We start from the raw sequence: 8,672 nt of genomic DNA on the forward strand, positions 1-8,672 counted from the left end.
AGTCAGTCACAATAGGACAGATATTGTATAAGACCACTATTATAAAAACTCAAGAAAAGGTTTAAACACAGAAGACAACATTCTTTGATGGTTACGAGAGTGAGGAGAGAGGAAGAGGGGTATTCACTAACTAGAAAGCAGACAAGAATTATCTTTGGTGAAGGGAAGGACAGCACACACTACAGGGGAAGTCAGCACAATTGGACTAAACCAAAGCTAATAAATTTCCTGAATACAACCAAACACGTCAAGGGACAGAGTAGCAGGGGTGAGGGTCTGGGGACCATGCTTTTGGGGGCATCTAGGTCAATTGGCATAACAAAGTTTTTTAAGAAAATGTTCTGCATCCCACTTTGGTGAGTGGCATTTGGGGTCTTAAAAGCTAGCGAGTGGCCGTCTAAGATGAATCAATTCTTCCCAACCCACCTGGAGTACAGGAGAATGAAGAACACCATGGACTCAAGGAAAGTATTAGCCCCAGAGACAGAAAGGGCCACATAAATCAGAGACTTCATCAGCCTGATACCAGAAGAAGTAGAAGGTTCCCGGCTACCACAATGACCGCCCTGACAGGGAACACAACAGACAGTCCCTGATGGAGCAGGAGAAAAGTGAGGTGCAGAACTCAAATTCTAGTAAAAAGATCAGATTTAATGGTTTGATTGAGAACGGAGGGACCCTGGAAGATGTGGCCTGCAGGCTCTCTGTTGGCCCAAAACTAAAACCATTCCCTAGGCCAACACTTCAAAGATTAGACTGGAGTATGGGACATAAAATGATGTTCATGAAGAGTGTGCTTCTTAGTTCAAGTAGATACTGAGACTAAATGGGCAGCTCCTGTCCAGAGGTGAGATGAGAAGGCAGAGAGGTTCAGGAGCTGGTTGAATGGACATGGGAAATATGTGGTAGAAAGGAAGAGTGTGCTGTCACAGTATAGGGAGAGCAAGTAGGGTCACAAAACAAAGTATATACAAATTTTTGTTTGAGAGACTAACTTGAATTGTAAGCTTTCACTTAAAGCACAACAATAAAAAGAAAATAAAAAAAGAAAAGGAAATAAGGGAAAGAAAAGTCCCCAACCATAGCTGGAAATTTTAATATTAATTCTCAGTAACTTTTAAAACAAGAAGTAAATACATCAATATTAAAATATATAGTATGATATGATAAATTCATTAATTTGCCTTAAATTATATATTATGAACACTATATCCAGAAAATACAAATTACACATTCTTTTCAGGTGCACAACAGACATCTACCAAAACTTGACCATATTTGGGCCTGTACAGCAACTTTAAACAAATTTCAAGGGATAGAAAGTATACACTCTAGATTCTCTGACCACTGTAGAATTAAATTGAGTTACAATAACAGAAAGATACCGACAAATTAAATTAATTAATATACATCTAAATAACCAGGGCCACAGGTAAAAAAGAATCACAATAGGAATTAGAAAATATTTTGTGCTGAATAACAATAAAAATACCATATATCAAAACTTGTAAGACAAAGTTAAAGCAGTGCTTAGAGGGGAATTTTAGCTGTAAATGCATTAATTGAAAGTGAAGAAAGGTTGAAAATAGAGGAATTAAGATTCAAACTCAAGAATCTAGAAAAAAAGACAGCAAATTAAATGGAAAATAGAAGAAAGGAAATAATTAAAACAAGAGCAGAAGTCAATGAAATGGAAAACACATACAATATAGAAATATAGAAAATCAACAGTGCCAAAAGCTGGTTGTTTGAAAGATAAATAAAAGTGATAACCCCTTGCAAATGTATCAAGAAAGAAAGAAACAGAACACAAATTACCAATATCAGGAATATAAAAAAGAGACATCACTACAGATCTTTCAGGAATTAAAATAATATTAATTTCATCTCATTGATGACATTAAAGCTTGTGATTATTTATATTTGCTTTATAATAAATTTGAAAGTGTAGATGAAACTACAGTATTTCCTTAAAAAATCACAATTTTCCAAAACAGAAACAAGAAAAGATATCTAAATAGACATCTATGTATTACAAAGTGTAAACCTGTTACTATAGCCTTCTCAAAAGAAAACTCCATGCCCCAGTGGCTCTACTATAAATATCTCAAAACATGTATTCAAGAAAAAGAAGACCCCAAATAATCCAGTTAATATAAAAACAGTGAACACTTCCTAACTAATTTATTTTGTGAGGCCAATATAATCTTTATACCAAAACTTAACAAGATAAGAAAATCACAGGCTAATATGTCTCATAAATATAAACCAAAACTTCTAAATAAAATATTATCAAATAGCATCCAGGGACACATAAAAAAGATAATATATCATTATCAAGTGGTATTTATTCCATGAATGATAGGATAAAATTAAGACAATAAATATGAAATGAAATATGTAATAATATCAATAATTGAATGAAGACAACTGATGAAATTTAACATCAGCTAGTGATGAAAAAAAGAACAGATCAGAAAGTAATAGAAGCTTCCTTAATGTGATTAAAAGTTTTAAACAAAAACAATTTAATCTACAGCTAACATCATACTCAATGGTGAAATATTAAAAATGCACCCTTAGGTCAGAAATAAGACAATGTTATCTACTATCACCGATTCTATTTAACATTATGCTGTAGGTCCTAGCCAGATTTATAAGGCAAGAAAGCAAAAATATACACATACACAAATACACATAATCGTGTAGGTGAAAGAAGTAAAATTTTATTCACAATTGATATGAGTGTGTATTTAGAAAACCATGAACAAAGAGAAAACAGACACAAATATAAAATAAAATGATTTTCATCTTTAACCTTTAATTTGAATAAGCTATTTTAGTGTAAACACATGGCATATTTTTGTCTTGTAAATATTTTCTATTTCTGGTCACTGAATAAAACCTATAAGCAAGGACAACTCAGCAGAAATGAGTATCCTACTGCCAACGCAGTGGTCCTTAACCACCATTTCCCACTAAAAGAAATCACTGTTTCCTCCTGATTCAACAAATGTAGACTTTTATATGCCAGGAATTGGCATTGTACTAAAAGAATACCATATGTCCTGCCTTCCAGGAAATGGGGGATGCTGAGAAGGAAGTCACATGACCACAATGTATGACAAAATAGAAAAAAATATGCAACAGGTATAAATAAAGAGACGTGGAGTTTCAGAAGAAGTATCTCATATCAGATGAAAGGAACCAAGAATGACTGAGAAAGCAATAGAGAGTGGAGGGGGCAGGCATAGAAATAGAAATTCTTTTGTAAAGAAAGGTAAAAATCTTGTTTAATTGGGTGAAATACACATTTAGGGAAGAAGTGATTGCAAAGAACGAAAATGTTGAGATGATATTATGGAAGGGATTGAACTCCGGATTACCCGTTGTGGTCAATTCCGAGTCATAGAGACCCTATAGGACAGAGTAGAACTGCCCCATAGGGTTTCCAAGGAGCAGCTGATGGATTCGAACTGCCAAGCTTTTGGCCAGCAGCCGAGTTCTTAATCACTGCATCACCAGGGCTCTGCACTCTAGTTTAGGGGGATTTAAGATTCTTTGAAGAACTTTGGAAACACTGGTGGCGTAGTCGTTAAAAGCTACGGCTGCCAACCAAAACGTCGTCAATTTGAATCCACCAGGCGCTCCTCGGAAACCCTATGGGGCGGTTCTACTCTGTCCTACAGGGTCACTATGAGTCGGAATCGACTTGATGACAACGGATTTTTTTTTTCGTTTTGAAGAAGTTTGAAGGGTTAACCTTATCGAACTTGTTTTAAGAATTGTCTTCACTGTGGACTTTCTGAAAGTGTGGAAAGTGGTTAAGACTAGAGGAGGACAGTTAGGAAGCTATTGAAACAAGGAAGGTCCCGGACCCTGGGACATGTTTCCCCCTCCACCCTCTAAAGATAGTGTTGACATATACGTTGCTGTGTCCCAGGCCCTAGGACTCAGCACTTGCCGCACAGTCATGTCTGCAATGAATGAGTGAACGGATGAACGAAGAGGAGAGAGATGTAAGAAATAGCGTAGGAAAAATCTCCAGAATTTGGTTTATCATTGGAAGTGAGGTTTTAAGGAAAAAGCAGAAGTCAGAGGAAAAAACTTAGAAATTTTAAACCTGGAGCGTCAGGAGTTTAGAAAGTGCAAATTAGCATAATGGAATATTATTAGAAAATGGTTTTCTTTGGTGAAATTACCAAACCAAAAAAATCAAAGCTGTTACCGTCGAGTCGATTCCAACTCATAGCGACCCTATAGAACCCATAGGGTCTCAAGGAGCAGCTGGTGGCTTCAAACTGCCAACCTTTCGGTTAGCAGTTGAGCTCTTAACCACTGCGCCACCAGGGTTGGTGCTTGTTAATTTATTAATTAGGATATTAGAAGCACGGTCTCAGTGGGTAAATTAGTTGTGCCCAAGAACTACGAATTAAAATACTTAAGCACTGGATTACTGTTCTGTATGTTTCTATAATGCTCTCAAATCCCATAAGATGTCGCTATTATGCTTTCAAAATACATATGTATAATCACTCACAATATGAATTTAGAAATAGAGATCTGTCTACCTTTGTGAAGCTCTTTCACATTAACTATAAGTCATTAGAAACTGTAAATCATTAGAAAGTTATTTAGAAAATTTCTCAACTTTAATGTAGAAAAAGAGAAGCATGTGAATTATTTTAAGAACAACAGCAAAAAAAAGCTTTAAGTTAAATTGACTTTGACCTGACATGCTGTGATAAAGAAGACACAAACGCTTTAGCATGAATTCACACGCAGTATAAAACCAGTTGCCTTCGAATCTATTCCGACTCACACCCATTATAATGATCACTAACAGGATAACACAGGATTAAAGTTCTTCACACGATGCAATCACAGGTTGGAAAATGCTGCTCCAGGTGAGGATCGAACTCACAACCTCGGCATTCCTCGCACACATACTGCTATATAAGTACCGCGCGCTAACCGATTGCGCCACTGGAGCTAGCGCTTAGTGACACGCGTCACTAGTTACACCACCTTTCACGGAGTATCTGGTACCTTTATTCTCCTCCGGGTGGCCCAGGTGCCTTGGCTGGAGGTGTGCCAAGACAGCTCTTTGCTGGGTGGACTGGATTCAGGTGTCCACAGCACCGGGAGCACCAGTCCGGAAGGCGCGGAGAGCGCTCTGCTGGCGAAAAAGAAGGCGGAAACTTCCTTCTCAGCCGACAGATAAAACTGCAGACAGAAGGAAGAGTCCGGCGGCCCCAAGAGGACCCTCACTATGGCTGAGTCTCTCACTTTGCCCACAGCCCTTCCTTCTTCCTCTGTGATGTCAGCCAGATCTGAGAGTTATGTTACTCTAATAGTGTATCCTTTAAAAGAAGGGAAGCCCTCGAGTTCTCTACCCATCTCTCCACTTCTGTCCTCATTCCTCCCCAAAAAGGAATTAGACCAGTAATGCAATTGGTACTATTTGACTTTAGGGCCACGTTTATTTGCAGAGATACGGCGCAAAACGGTTAAGCTCTCGACTACTCTAGCTGAAAGGCTGGCAGTTTGAACCCACCCAGAGGCGCTTTGGAAGACAGGCCTAGCCATCTGCTTCGGAAAGGTCACGGTCTTGAAAACCCTCTGTAGTGCAGTTCTGCTTTGCACACTTGGGGTCGCCGTGCGTCCGGATGGACATCTACAACAACAACAGGCTGCAGTCAGCTCTCCTCAAGCCTTTTTTCTCCTGAGGTCTGCTGGAGGAAAGTAAAACCTGGAATATGGGATGGAACTGAAGTTACATGCTCCAGCCCAGTTTATAGAAGAAATAGCACTTGCTGGGTTTAGGCCACAAACCTGGATGATAAGGTGGTGCTTTGCTTTCCTTTCATCGGTGTTTCCTGTGTGTGCTTCCTTTCTGGACAGGTGTCTTGCATTCCTGGACCCTCTGACCACAATATCACCTAATACTATAAAAATTGCAGCACACTCCTAACCATTATGCTTATGGCTAACTGTGAGTACAAAAATCCATTGATAGAATGGCTTATGTACTAACCAGTGCTGAAAACCAACTTTATATCAAAGCTACTCCTATATACATCCCATTTTCTCCATCCTTCCTTTCTTTCTCAAAGCAAAAAATTCACCACTATCAAGCCGACTCCGACTCATAGAACGCTATAGGACTGCCCTATATGGTTTCCAAGGAGCAGCAGATGTATTCAAACTGCCAACCTTTTGGTTAGCACCGAAGCTCTTAACAACTGTGCCACCAGGGCTCCCTTTCCTTTTTCAGAGGAATACAATTCCCCAGTGATGTTCCAACTAACCAGATGAGTTTCTTGTTCATCCCTTGTTTCTTTGAAACTTGTTGCTTCATGGAACCAATTCTTCTGCTAGACTTCTAAGTGCCAGAACATCTCACAGCTCCGTCCTTAACCCTCTTCTCTAAGTCTTTTTCTCGAGGACTTCTTCTACTTCTATGGCATTAAATATCACTAATGACTCCCAAATTTATTTCTGAAAGCTGTACTCCCCTCTGAACCTCGACTCATATATCTAGCTCCCTACTCAATCTTTATATATTACATCTTCACTTAGCTGTCTAGTAGGAATAAAGTTAACATTGCCAAAATAGAGCTACTAAAATCCACCACCACCATTCCCTGAGCCTTTCCCATTTCAGTAAATGACATCACCATCCAAGTAGTTCAGGTCCAAAACCTAGGAGTGTGTGTGACTTATCTAGCATTTTCTGTGCTTTAGGCACTGTTTTAAGCACTTTAGATATACTAACTGATTTAATCCTCATAGCAATCCTATGAAAATAATATTAATATCATTTTACAAATGAGGAAATAGAAAGACAGGAAAGTTAAGTGACTTGTCCAAGTGGTCATTCAGCTGAGAAATTACAGAGCTAGGTAGGATTCATGCAGCTTGGCTCTGGAGTCCATGCTCAGAACCACTTCATCATTCATCTGGGAGTCCTATCAGCTCTGCATCCAGATATCCAAAATCCAAACTCTTCTCACCAGCACCACCACTGGAACGTTCAATATCCTCGTAACAGTTTCCTGGTTAATTTACCGGTCTCCACTCTTGCCCACCACCACAGTCCATCCTTCACACAGCATCCTGGGTGATTTTTCTAAATCATCCATCCTGTATTTAGTAGAACTAAATGAAATCCAAACTTATTACCATAACCTATATGGCTGTTTATAATCTGGCCTCTGCCTATCTCTCTCACTTTATCAACGTCAACCTCTTTCATGTACTCTGTTGCTGCTGTATGCCATCTAGTAGACTCTGGCTCATAGTGACTCTATATGACAGAATATAACTGCCACATAGTTTCCTAGGCAGTAATCTTTACGGGAGCAGATTGCCAGGTCTTTTCTCCCATGGAGCTGCTGGGTAGGTCCAACTGCCCACCAATCAGTTAGCAGCAGAGCGCTTAATCATTGTGCCACCAGGCCTCCTTTCCATATGCTCTGGCACGACTTTTTCTTTTCTTGAATGCTTTAAGCTCATTCCTAGAAGAAGGCAGTTCTTCAGACAGCCCAATGGCTATAGTTCTTTCCTGTCCCTCCCCCTGCTGTATTTTTAGGCTTCCAGACAAACAACAACCCACCGTAAAGCCTAATGTTCTGTCCAGATGAGCAGCAGAGCTGAAGTGATGACGTTCCACCTGGTACCTAAATGTCTAATGGTAAACCTCCTTTGGGTTGTCAGGCCAGCAATTGTGCTTAAATGCAGCCCCTTGAGTATAAAATCAGGTGCAGTAAGGATTTCCTGGTCCCTCTCCTACAGTGCAAAGTGGGGCCCACATCAAGGAGTCACCATTCTGCCTGGACAATCTTCTGAGCCCAGGGTGGACTGGCTCACCATAGATCTATTTCTGCTGTTTGTTTTCTGTGAGTAATAAAACAGCTCCCACTTTGCCGACACTGTGTTTCCTGTGTTTGACTCAATTGGACTACATGGACGTAGCACTCGTGGAGGGGTTAGTGCTACTGGTTGGGGTCCTCATCCAAGTAGCCTTGTGGCTGCTGAGGATCTTAAGACCACCTTTGAAGCAACCTGCATGTGCAGCACAACTCCTACCTGGGCTTTTCCAGCTGCTGTTTCTCTTGCTGACAGAAAGCTTCCCCCAGACAATCACATGGTTTCTCCTTCTCCTTTAGGTCTCAACTCAGAGGTCTTCTCTGATCACCCTAGCTAAAATAAATCCAAGTTTCATTATTGCATTGATGAGCACTAGAACTACTTATATTTAAGTATCTGTTATTTTTCTCCCATCCTAGAATTTACCACCACTTGCTGTCAGTTTGTCCTACTGTGGTGGCTTACGTGTTGCTGTGATGCTGAAGATATGCCACCATTATTTCAAATACCAGCAGGGTCACCCATGGTGGACTGGTTTTAGCAGAGCTTCCAGATTAAGACAGACTAGGAAGAAAGCACTGGCAGTCTATTTCTGAAAAAAGTGGCCAGTGAAAACCTTATGAATAACAATAGAACATTGTCTGATACAGTGCCAAAAGATGAGCCCTCAGTTTGGAAGGCACTTAAAATACGACTGAGGAACACACAAAACCCAACAGATAAGCTAGATAACTGGGATCTTCTAAAAATCAAACACCTATGCTCTTCAAAAGACTTCACCAAAAGAGTCAAAAGAGAAC

The 8,672-nt window shown here is 39.8% G+C and overlaps 1 non-coding gene across 1 annotated transcript; it reads right to left on the bottom strand.

The window, feature by feature from the left end:
- Positions 1 to 4,899: 4,899 nt before the first annotated feature.
- TRNAI-UAU (transfer RNA isoleucine (anticodon UAU)) lies at positions 4,900 to 4,993 on the bottom strand. The gene is made up of 2 exons: positions 4,956 to 4,993; positions 4,900 to 4,935 (listed from the first exon to the last, which is right to left on the bottom strand). It is a non-coding gene; the product is annotated as a tRNA-Ile (tRNA).
- Between the last annotated feature and the right edge of the window lie 3,679 nt (positions 4,994 to 8,672).

This window comes from Trichechus manatus, unplaced genomic scaffold, assembly GCF_000243295.1.
Source record: "Trichechus manatus latirostris isolate Lorelei unplaced genomic scaffold, TriManLat1.0 scaffold00345, whole genome shotgun sequence".
NCBI classification, from domain to species: Eukaryota; Metazoa; Chordata; class Mammalia; order Sirenia; family Trichechidae; genus Trichechus; species Trichechus manatus.